The 13,414-nt window shown below is 31.3% G+C and overlaps 1 protein-coding gene across 1 annotated transcript in view; it reads left to right on the forward strand.

Moving 5' to 3' along the window:
- Positions 1-301: 301 nt before the first annotated feature.
- Positions 302-13,414, forward strand: part of LOC130898794 (3-hydroxy-3-methylglutaryl-coenzyme A reductase) — a 72,792-nt gene continuing 59,679 nt past the window's right edge. The window contains exon 1 of the mRNA XM_057808359.1: positions 302-403. The gene's annotated coding sequence lies outside the window, so the exon portion shown is untranslated. The remainder of the gene's footprint in view (positions 404-13,414) is intronic.

The following is a 13,414-nucleotide window of genomic DNA, read 5'->3' on the forward strand; positions in this document are numbered from 1 at the left end:
ATTATTTTTTCTTGCATTTTCTGTTATATTCTCTTCCTTTTCCAATGGGTATCATCCTATTACTATTTTCTTTCATTTCCAAAGCCTTGGTCTACTACTTTAATTACCGATGCGAGTCTTTAAATATTAACTGCCATTTTGTATTGGATTGAAATGTATGCTCATTTTACATTTTCGGTTGGTTTCCTTCTACTGAACATTTTAAAAGTATCGAAAAGGAATTTAAAGCGTTCTACAAAACGCAACATTGGGATGCCTGCAATATCGGTGAGAACAAATTGTTTGATTAGAATTCACTTTCAGTGTTCACTGGAACTTGGTGGGCAGCGCGCGGGCTTTGCTGTTACGGCTGAAAATCTCGTGGAGTGAAATTTGTTTCAGTTAACTTTTTAGGCGACGTCTGGTGAGTTATTTCAAAAATATTTATCAAGATTTATGCTTCTTTAGCAATATTAATTTCGTAATAGCGCTGAAAAAATAATGGTTTCTGTGATTTTTGAATCGCTGATCATACATATTTGAAACAAATTATTTTACTTATCTCTGTCAATATTTGTTTTTAGTTTAAGTTTATAAGATTTTTTTAATGGTTTTATCTGTTCAAAATATAACAAAAAGTTTGTCAAAAATGTGTCGTAAACTATGACCATTTTTTAAAACACCTCTGTCTTAAAGTTTTTAAATAATTTTCAATTATAAAAATATAAATATAAATAAAAAGAATATCAAGCAAATTTAGTAAAAAAAGGTATTTAAGTTAAATTACAACTAAACATAAGATATATAAAATCAAGTATCAAATATAAAAGACTCAATATCAAGCCTCAAAAGTATGTTATCGTGGTTATTTTAATTATTGTGAGCTTTTTAATCAAATTTGAATAAAACAAAAATCCATCATTTAAATTGAGTTTGGGTTTTCTAAGCTAAGTTATGAAAGGTAAAATGGAATTGATTTTATTTTATACCTACAATTCGAATAAAAAATACTTTCAACGACAAATAGATTAATTAAAGACTAAACCTATTATTAAAACTACTGCTTCCAGATTAATGAAAATATTTCGATTTTTTAATTTTGTAAAATATTATAATGAATTTTAATAACACGTCCAGTATATAAATATTAAATTAATTTATTGTTTTTTCAATTTCAACTATTACGAAAATACGGAGACTAAACAAAAAATATATGCAGAGGATTTTTTTTCATCTGGGCAGACATGTTATTTCGTTTCTGATCCCATTCCAATGATGATAATTGCAAGTCTGATTCAATAAACTATCTTAAATTTTCTCTATTAGATTGAGATGAGGGCTGTTTGCCTGGATTTCGACAATTTTTGAGTTTTCTCTATAGGGTGTAAAATTCTCCATGCAAAAAGTGACAATTTCTTCTTGTCATCATTAATATCTCTCCAAATGATCATCGGCAATTATAATTATACCATCCTATACTATTTATTGCACATATAGCATGCATCATTACCCACACCTTCTATATAGTGGCACACGTCGACCATTGTCATAGAGGTACTATAAACTCTAACATTAAATCTACCATTGCTGGTTTCTCAAGTTTTCCGTCACTGGTAACCCTCTTAATGCTCTAGATATTGAAGATCGTGCCGCATGGAATTATTCTGTTGATGAATTTCATCTCCTCAAGATGATTATAGATTTTTTACTATACAGTCTAACATTGTCCATGGAGAAATTGATAATTTTGTTCAACAAAGGAAATGAAATGAATGTCCTAGTGGTGGCGGGAATAATTTCCCTGGACCGTTCGAGCGTAAGTATATGTTCACAAGCGGTGAGCGTCGAGCGATGCCATCGCGCGCGTTGTCCTGTCCAAATTGGTTAAACGTCGTTTTAGTTATTTTCTAGCTTTCGGACCAAAAGGACGTAATGAATTTGGTATACAAACGATTATTACTTATAGAAAGTACACGATTGCGAAGCTAATTTCAAAGAAAAGCAAAAAATACAAGGCGTTCATGAGCTTAATAGAAATAGACTTGGTTTTGGCGAATTCCATCACCTTTATCATGAACTTTTTTCAGTTTTTAAGAATGTCAGTGATTACATTGTGGGAAAAATCAAGCATCGAATCAAAAGAAAACAACTAATTTTAAAAAGCTCAAGCGGCGCGACTTTGATCGGTGGTCTTTTGCAATGTGAACACATTCATTCAAAGTCTATAGCCAGAAAGATTTTTTAACACCGCTACCAACCAGAAGTAATATCACAATGGTTCCTGGCTGGACAGAGATGACAGAAGATTTAGTGGGTAGGCTACGGGAGTCCCACATTTCCATCAGCTCTCCTGGTGGAATCCATTACTTGGATTCCGCATTAATACCACCATATAGTATTATTACCCATATACCATGGTTGTATACTAAGTCTAAGTCTTAAACTAAGTCTTCTTTGATGCCACACACAAATTTGATGACACGATGTAAACGTAACAAACCTTTGCCTTAGCACTGAATTTCATCAGTTACACGTTAACAGCCCTGACCTGGCGGTTTGATTTCTTTCCGTCTTTTGTAATCTTAATACTCTAGAAATTAACAATGAAAAATATTATAATCAACCATTGTTGGTTGGTCAAGTCGAACCTATTTATGTCGTCTTTGATTCCATAATAGCCACTTCTATAAACTTTTTGTTGGCCACCTATTACTGTAATTTTTCGATTTTTGTATTTGGATTATGAAGTTTTGGCTCTTGAACAAAACGAATTAAGTATAAATAAACTAATATAGATGTTTATTTTACATCATAGGACTTATATTTCGAAATAGCAATTATTTTTTATTACATTGAAATAGTAAATAAAAACCAAGGACTTCAGTTGCACAAATTTAGTTGTCTGAATATCTAATATCAAATTTATACTATCTAATTTGAATTAATCATATTTGGAGTTATTTTTAGTTAGGTTCACCACTTATATTTAGATTTATTTTTATTATTAAAAAATATTCCCAAATAACAACAATTTTAGGTGACTTACGTTATTATAGGATTAGAACGAGAATTAGATCATAGTTTCCGAACGTCGCGTTCAATTTTCGGTTCAAATTTTAAATTAAAAACATGATCTAGAAGAACTTTCGATTTTTATTACTTTCTTTGTGATATTTATTTAGTTATATAATAGATTTTAGATGTTCAATAATTGTTTTTGAGCAGTTATCAAGTATTTGCATAAAGGTAATGCCTAAAAGTACAAAAACTCGACAGCTGATTGCATTTACCCACTGGTTGACCCGGGTAGAAAGGATCCTTTCATATGACTTAATCAATCAAAAATTAATTGAATGATAGAAAACATTAATAGCTACAATTCAAATTGATGAGCTCTTTCCACGACAACAAGTATTAAGAAACAGAAAGTATATTAGTAGGAATCTAAGTAACTGTTAGGATTTTTGGGTTTAATGTTAGGAAAAGACTAAAAGAAAAGAACCCAGTTTGGCTGGGAGCGTTATTTATTAGAGTCGACTGCAGCCAGTTGCCTGTTGTCCGCCATAGATTAAGTGATTTATAGTTCTTCCAGATAATAAAAAATATGCTATGACAAACGTTTTACATTATTTTGACTCCAAGAAGGCTAGATCAGAAGAAAAACATTTCGAAAGATCCTTCCAGACATACTTCGAGTTATGAATTCAACTTGGAGATACATGTATTCCTAACCAAAAGTAGTACTTTCAAATTTCATTTTATTTTTAATGAAATAGATGTTTTTACCAACACCTCGTATGGTTTTTGGGGGCTTACACTCATATAAAAATACATTGAATCGTATTTTATCGGAAGTAGAATTTGTTTCATAAAGATTTTCAGCCAATCGTGTCTTAAAGATTAAATGAAACATATTTTTCGTTCTCGATTTTCGCATGAATTTTTTCAATTACGGAAAATTATAATTTTTTGAGATTTGTTCCCGACAAAACACCCTTATTTTCGGCGAACAACTTAAAATTGAGAAAAACCGAAGAACAATTTTCGAAACTGGATTTTTTTCATTTTTTTTTCAATTTTCAAATTTATGTTAATAATTCATAATATTTTGATAAAAAACTTACTTTGGTATAAAATAAATGAGTTTGAATGAAAACTTGCCTCACGATTTTTGATTCCGTCTTTGGGCAATAAGTTCAACGATAATGAGGCTAGCCAAATACGTGTTTTAGGCATTGCACTCCTTAAAATTAAAATTTTGTTAAGACCAATTAGATAGGTACTCTGATTTTTAAACACAATAAAAGTAAATTACAAAACTAGTTGGATACATGAAGAGTTGGAGAGAGTTTTATGATGAGTTGAAGTTTAAGGTTTTTCGGTCTAAGGGGGGGATGTTTTTGCACAAGTCAAAGGAAGAACGGAATTTAGATCCATGTCTAATCCCAACTGTAAAACAAGACGGATGCTCGGTGATGGTTTCTGGATGTTTTGGGAGAAGGGCGACTGGAGACCTGGTGAAAATTGAAGGGGTTTTGAAGAAATTAGGCTATAAATAAACATTAATGAATAATGTAGTACGTTCTGGCCTGCGCCTAATCAGCAGAAAATTTATCTTCCAGTATTACAATGATCCCAATTATTCCTCAAATTGGAAAAGAAGAAGGTACTGAAAGTAATGATTTAGTCGTCATCAACGCACTTGCCTCACGATGTTTTATTAATTAATTATTATTAATCTCATCTTGTGAGACGAAACAAAACTAGTTCAAAATTTTGTACGGTTATTATAATCGATCATATTTGCTACGATGTTATTAAAACTCCCTGTATAAATAAATCTTGGAGAATGCAGTTCTGTAGGTATTATATTGTGGTTATTAATATTTCTACATTCCCCTTGTCTGTTCTGTTAATCTAATTTGAATAAACGATAGAGAAACCTATCATCCTTAACTCGTGCCCACGCAGTGTAATCCTTAAGCCATCGTCTACTTATCTTCCGATACTTAAATTTTGAATGTATAATCCGTGACTAGAAATAAACCAGAAGTAACTTATTACTCTAGTACCCTACTAAAATTTTATGCGCTTTATTAGTTTTGTTCAATGTTGCAAACACGAATTTATATCAACTTGAAAATGTAAATGAACCTTGTAATGTTACTGTCAATTAGACGTTCTTATTATTAGATAAAGTACTTCAATAAATAATAATAAATACTTTGTTTGAAAAGTTCCCGACCTCAACTTTTGAAAATTAAAATTTCATCTATTTTGGTTTATTTGGTAGTCGTATAAATGAGTCGTTCCGAAGATTTTTTTTTTAAATTTAAAAAGGAAAAAAATTACAATTGAAAGAGAAAACTGTGCGTCATCATTTATATACACACTACCAGTCAAAATTTTTGCCCACTCCATAATCATTCCATTAATATTAATTGATTTGTTTATATTATTTAACTGTGAATTATTTCTTCGGTATTTATGATTGTAGTTTAGTCCTGTGAGACGCAAAACCGTGCTGAGATTTTTACTTTATGGAACAAGACATCTTTTTGTGAAGTTCGTATACGAATTGTTTGGTCTTCTGAATCTTCTAATTTTGCTAATTTCCTGTTCACCATGCATGCTCCTTAGACAATGCAGATCTTCATGCTCGTCATTTTCGTGTCAGCACATTAGCTTCACTGCAGGAATGGTTGTACTTTTGTCATTTTGAATATTTGAGCCAAAAAGGAATTGATAGATCTGATTGGCTTCTTCTTAAGAATTCTTCTTCACTTTTACCAAACCAAATGCTTTGAAATGAGAATATAAACACAAGTTTATCCGTTGTTGTTGCTTTAGGACAAAATCCGTCCAAAATTTGCCGTTGTGCTGAAAAAATTTGTAGTTTGCTTCAACTGATTACACACGATTCCAATTTACTATGATCTGAGGTCAGGATTGTGGATCTCAACCACTAGAACCAGCTTATAATCTCCGAAGGTCGCGTTCAATCTTCGATAGAATTACAAATATAAAAATCAAAAACTTTTGATTTAGATATTTAATAATTGTTATTGAGCAGTTATTGACTATTCATAAACTAGCACGGACTCTGCACTAAAGTTTAATACTAATAAGCTATTGTTATTCTGAGATTCCAAAAAGTATACAAACTACGCTGCAAATTAGACCAAATTAGACAGCTATTTGAAGGGAATGAATTATTTTTGACGCTCAAATCCATATACGAATGAAACAACCCATCAGCTGATCCCATTTATCCACGATATACCAGAGCAGAAAGGATCTTATCATATGACTACGACGTGATCAACTCGATCAGTTCTCGAACATCAATGAACGTGATCCGGGTCAGTTTCCAAACGTTTAAATCATGATCGGGTTAACCTGATCATAGTTTTCGAAAAGTCCTTATAATATTTGGTAAGATTGAGATATCTTTGGGCATTAGTTTGACTACTATCGACTAGATAACACATGACCATTTGGCCGAAAACAGAATTATTCCTGTTGGATTTCATATAACTTGACCAAGTTGCTAAAGATTCACCAAGGTAAAAAATCTACTCAGGATTTATGGGAATAATAGAATGGAAATCACGTAGGTCTATCCAGATGAGTCAAATCAAGCAATTCGCAAAAAGATACCTTTTTCTTTGATGACCAGTCGTGTAGCTACAATGGCGTTTGTACCTGATGGTACACAAATATTTTTTTGCCAAAAATCATTGCTGATATTCAATAAATCTAAAAAAGTAGGCAGATTTTCATCCTGGCAATTCTAGTTCTTAAACTATGGAATTTTGATCGTTTCTGAAGATCGAGTTGATGAGCCATCCACCATACAACCTCGATTTAGTACTCAATGACTTTTTTTTACGGTAAATCATAAAAAAAAACTACAGAATAAGCCGTTTTTACTTTCAAACCTAGTATTTTGGAGTTAAAACAGTGATTCGAAAACTTGATTGTAGTTAAATCAGCACATAAAAAGTTTCTTTCCCCCTAGACTTTCTTGCTTGTATACTCGTATTTTCTTTTAATAACTGTTGAATTAACAACGTACCCCCGTAGTATAAACTTACCTTGCATATGTTCGAATCGAATGTTTATAATTAAATTTCCAATAACTATTTATTTACAAGCGTACTATTGATTTGTTTTCTCTGTAATGGTACTTGACTCTAAAAAATGCATCTTACCGTAAAAAAAATAAGTATTTATTGATGTATTAGTACAATGAACTCTCCTGGCCATCTCTAAAATTTTAAATGGTGAAGAACTTAGACGGATGTGAGAGTTGAGTTAGTGAAATGGTGAATCATTAAGTATATGAAATTTATTGCTGCATATGATTCAGATATTTTAATTCAAAACGCGTCGTCGAATCTCCGGAAATCGGGAAATGTTTGGGGAAAGTTGCGCGTTTCCTATTATCGGAAATTTTTAAAAAATATTTGTGTTTGGTGTGAGGGACGCTAAGCTCATTTTGAAAGATCGTAGATTCTATTTTTATAACAAAACATTTTTTATAATTCAAATTGTCTTTTATCGATTTTATCTTAATAGATGTAGTATCAAATGTATACGGAGGTTATTTGATAATTTCAAACTGTCCCAATATGACAAAAAAACAACTTTTGGCTTTTCAAAGGTACTCTACAGATAAAGTCATAACAATTTTAAATACTTAACCTTTATACCTAGTGGCACTATTATTTTTTTAACTGTTTAGTTTTTTCTGAAAATAAGATGAAATAAATTGGTTTTCAGACAATGTTACATTATAAGGAATATTTCGATCCAAAGCAGTACCAATGGAAGAAATTGCAATAATTTGCAATAGTTTGAAATTATTTTGTTTTAAAATTTACAAATTATTTTACAAATTTATCCGAGGTAATTTCTATGAACTCTGTTTTTCATATTTTCAATATATTTACAAATTTTTGAGAAAATGTGAATTTTTCCGTAGTTTCTAAATTATTTTAACTACATACATTCTATTTAAGTCCCTAAAAGATAAACCCCCCGATTTCGAGAAATTCAATAAAACCTCAAAATTTATTCTAATTCTTCTGCTCTTCAAACAAAAGTAAATTTTAATAAATTCGTGGTGATTTTATTCTTTATATATATATATATATATATATATATATATATATATATATATATATATATATATATATATAGGCTAGGTTGGGTTTGTAGTCTGGTGGTTGTTGTGGAAACTAACTCCCAGCCTGGCAGCTGTAGAACTCCAGGAAAAAAATATAAATTCAGTTTTTTATATTTTAGAGCATAAGCTCCTTTTCTTCAAATCTGTTCTACCTACTCGTTCTTTCTTCCGTAATTTCCATCTGGGGTTGGGAAACAAAATCGGGATGTCCATCTATTCTGAAAAAAGATTTTTCAAGATTTTTCTTAATGCTAACCAAGAAAAAGTAAAAAGGATGATCGTAAAATATATTAATTTTCACGTGGAAATTATTATTTTAATTAATTATTGTAGCTAAAAAGATATTATTTAATCGTTATATAGTATCAGAATCAAAAGTTACATCCATTGTGAGTTTACATTTATATAAGTATTTATTTTTTATTTCGAAGCAAAATTTAAATATAATGCTTCCAGGGGTATACACGTGCCTCATTTATTTAAAACGCATTTTTTTTTTAAATTTGAATCGAAAAAAAAACATAAATAATAAATATCTCCTATATTACTTGTGACAATTTGTAGGTATAATTAAGTAAGAAGAAGATTTTTTGATAACTTTCCATGTTTTTGAGATATTTATAAAAATGAGGATATTTTCAATAATTTTATACCCTTCAAATCAAATTAAACAATGAATTAATTAACAATTCACCCAAATTGAAAATTACAAACTACGGTTATTCAAATTCCATTTTCTTGAAATAAGAAAATTGTAAAACAAAGTAAAACTTGAAGATACATCAAAAATGACAGTGAAGCGTGACGTATTTCAAATGTGTGACAAGTATACCTCATTTTATATCCTTTATTTACTTATATACCCTGACTTAAATTAGTTGGTCATAAATTTAATAAAAGTTTATGTTCCAGTCATAAATAACATTGTCACATAAAATAGTGTTCTCAGATCTATTGTTATGGTGAACGGTTTTATCTTTTCATTTTCTTTTGTTTATTATTAGTCGGGTCAAAAGTGTTATTTGAAGTTTGATAATAACCTATGAGTTTCTTTACGTAAACCATGGCTTCTATCTTTCAATAAGAGATGTCACTATTAGGTGCGTCATTTCAGTTTTCTCAAAGTGGCACTACATCTTGTTGAATGCATCTTAAGTTTCATGTATTCGGTCTTGATCTTCAATTCGACCAGTAGAAGTATGAGTGATCTCAAGAAGATAGATGAAGAGGATGCCTATAAAATGTGATGAAGCAGGATTTTGATTAACCGATAGGGATTCTAGGCGCAATATATTGACAGAAGTCTTATGTTACAAAAAGATCGGTGTAGAATGGTATTCTACTTTCTCGAGAACATTTGGTGGATTTAAGAATGGATTTTGTGCGTCGTTTGATAACTGTAGATGAGATTTGGATCGATCACCATGATCCTGAATGGAAACAAGACGCTAGGTGACTAAAATACCCGGAAAAAGGGCTATAACATTAGGTTTATGTCGTAAAAAAACGAATCTCGATTTTGAATTATCTTTAATAAAGCAGAATATTATTAGAATTTTTGGGATAATTTAAATATAGAAATGTGACAAAAAATACATGGTTTACACAAGAAAAAAATGGTTGTTCATGAACGTAACGCTTTCACTCCGACACAGCTGAAAAAACCATCGCGAAAATCAACGAACTATTCAACCCTTCTCCCCATACTCGATTCCTATAGACTTCTGACAGCCAGGAAAATTTTGGATGCTATATTTGTACATGTGAACTCAGCCAGATTTTATGGTGCTTCTTAAAACAAGAAAAAACAGAATTGAAGTATACATCTGTCAGATTTTAGTTTAAAAATCATCAAAGAAATGTTAACTAAAAACTAAACATTGTAAAATACATAACAAATTACTTAAGACTTAAGACGCAATATTTCTTGATCAAAAGCATGCGTGGATGAAGTTCAGCTGATTGTTTCATGTAAAACCTCGCACTTGCAACATCATCGGTTTGGTGCCATTTTTATTGCGTGCAAGCTGCAATTCTAGGGAGAAATCTAGTTACTTTTTGGCTTAACAACTAGCAAATGTCAATCTCAGATCAGCCGACGTTTATAAATTAGGATTTTGTTTATTTTTACTTATGAAAATTTGGTAAGTGGCAGCCATGATGCAATGGCAAGAAACTTGCATAACGACGTGCAATATTCGTCCTTGCAATATTTTGATCTTGCGAGAAATTGCATAAAACCAAGCAACCGATTTAAAGGCCGCTTGCAAGATCAAAATATTATAAATAGGAATAAATAGGAATATTCCACGCCGTGTTTCACATTTTGCAAGTCTTACCATTGCATTATGGTTGCCACAAATCAAAATTCCAAAAATAAAAGTAAACAATTTCCTAACCTCAAGCACTGGTAATAATTATATCTAGCTTTTGGAGTCTGATGGACAGTTTAGGTAGATAATTAGACGCGAAAACATAGAAAAATTAGTTGAGAATGGATGAAGAAAGATTAAAAAAACTCCGGAGGAAAATAAAAATGTCATAAAATCGATAAAATTGCAAGTGCGAGATCTTGCATGAAAAAATCAGCTGTGCATGCTTTTGATCAAGAAATATTGCGTGTTGCATTGCATTGCACGTTGTCTTGCATCATGTCAAGTAGCCTTTACAAACTGAAACCTAACCAGTGACACTTTTTGACCGATTTTAGATCCCTCGTTCATGAATTATGAAATCTCTTTTATGACATAAAATTGTTTTTTTTTAATCGAATGACAAAACTTATAGAAAACCAAGTAGTTTATATAAACCTACGCTAAAAAACACGCCTTTCCTAATCGTCCCAATCGAATATTTTTTCGGAATTGTATTCTTTTTAGACTTTTTTTCAACTCTCAATTTATTGTTTGTTTAAAATACCAAATAATACTGGAATGTGGTCTCATAATAATCTGTCTAGTTTCGCTACCTTTTAGATAAAAAAACTTTATTAGCATTGGCGGGACTCCATTTCTTTTGATTTGGAAATAACCTATTGCGTTGTCGTCATAAGATTCCCTTGTTGACCTGAAATAACTGCTGTGTAGAAGCTTCCATCACGTCAATAGTAAGTTCCCGTAGATTTGAGCAGTCTGCTTTTTATTCGTATAATGCGAATATTTTTCGCAATCAAAAATTATTTACTCCAATTATAACTTAAAATAATTATCCTAACACCAACTGTTATGTCATTAAACGCTAGTTGATCAGTTAAAATTTTATTTCTTCAGTATCTTCCACATCATCTATTTTCAGTTTGATCTTTTTTTAAAAGATAAACTGTCCGTTAAAATGTCAAATTATTACTATTATACTTTCTATTTGTTTTCAAAGAATAAGGTCCGAATAAGTTGAAATACGAATGTTTTAAAAAGTAAAACGTTATGATCATTAAAAAATTTTTTATTGGGTATGTCTTAAACACCATAAAACAACTTCATTTCACATGATTATGTCCTACCTAAAATTACCAGAATCTTACGTAACGATGAAATCACTTTCTCTGAGGTCAAGTGTATAATTTTACATTGATTTTCGCAGACTTTAACTGTGTTATCATAATCATTTTCTGTAATAACAAGACACTATTCCAAATTTACTAATATTTCTAATACGAGGGTTGCTACTTAAGTCTTGATATAGACAAAGAAAAACCATATTTATAATTGGATATGGCTTCTGATCTGCGGGAATAAGAGGAAATCATTGAGTGCCAAACAAGGACTGTACTGCGGATCAATTCGATGTTTTGACTGTTCAAAAACGTTTTTGTTTTAACTGATGTGTGGGAGCTCGCATTGTCGTGGTGGAGAATGATTCGTCTTCTGCGATTGGTTTCCTTGATTTTTTCGAACACTTCTAACAAACAAATGCTGGTGTACCATTCAGAATTGATCGTTCTACGTTGCTCTAATGGAATGGTGGCCACATATCCAGTTATTCCGAAAAAAAGCCGACCATTTGCTTCGAACTGCTTCGAGAGCGAACAACTTTGCAATGAATCTGTTTTGTAGGTTATGCATGGGCACAGAACAGAATCATTGTCCTTTCTCATATATGTAATACTCCTATATGGACAGTTGGTATAGGAAAAAACGTCCCTACGTTACAATATTCATTTTCTCTCTCGTTTGAGACACTTTATGCATGCATGAGAATGCGCAGAACCGAGATATAACCTCGGAGGATAGAGGAAACGTTATCATTCTGTCTTCCTTAGTCGGAACAGCTTCCACTTACCACCTACCTATATGTAGAATAAATTCCATTCTGTATATATAAGTAGCGCCCAGTTTTATATATGTTTATATTTTTACGATACGAAATTTGTATGTCCGTTTGTGATGAAGCCAATGAACATGATTAATCTTCGTTTGTTAAGCTCAATTGAGTGTGAATTTAATATTCGGTATTTCCAAAACCGAAAATGTGCGGGTGGTAATGAAAATATTTTTTTATTGGAACATTCATTCACGCATTTATTAATACATTTTCGTTGAAAAGCTTAAATAACAATGATATTGAAATAAGCAGTATATGAGCGGTAATTTATGAGAGGTAAATAAATTCGCACTGTTGATATAATTCCATTTTTACAATTTTTAGAATACTGACTAATTGATGATATAGAAGGAAAAAATAAGATGCTATTTGGTCAGTAGTATTTGTTGATTGTTGGAGATCCCTTAGTAATTATAATAAATAATAAGTAAATAACAGAACTTTGATAATACGAGTCATATTCACAAATTAAGCTCAATTTTCATTTTTATTAACGGCAACGTTACTATTGCAGTTACTCTCGCTCAAGCAAAAAAATTTTCGTCATTTTCAGATCGTGTTCTTTGTAGTGCTTCTTTATGATCCCATCCTTCATTGAAAATGCCTCCACTTGTGTTTATAATTAGTGCTTTTGAAATGGAATTTCTGCAAATCTCAGGAACACTTGTTTTTGTAATTGTTATTGAAAGATTGAAATTACAAAAACTTTGGTAAACTACGTCTCCAACTAAAGTTGAGCCCAACCAAATCTTGACACCTCGAAAACTCATTTGCACCGTTTTTTGAGACACAAAATGCATTTTTTTGAGTGAGAAATCGAGACGCGCAATACAGAACAAGCTGCAAGGATTACTCGTGCTATCAAAAGGTGTTGCATCAGGTGTTGTATCCTTCCTCCAGGAATATGATCATGATAGAAGATTG

This window comes from Diorhabda carinulata, chromosome 1 (assembly GCF_026250575.1).
Source record: "Diorhabda carinulata isolate Delta chromosome 1, icDioCari1.1, whole genome shotgun sequence".
NCBI lineage: Eukaryota > Metazoa > Arthropoda > Insecta > Coleoptera > Chrysomelidae > Diorhabda > Diorhabda carinulata.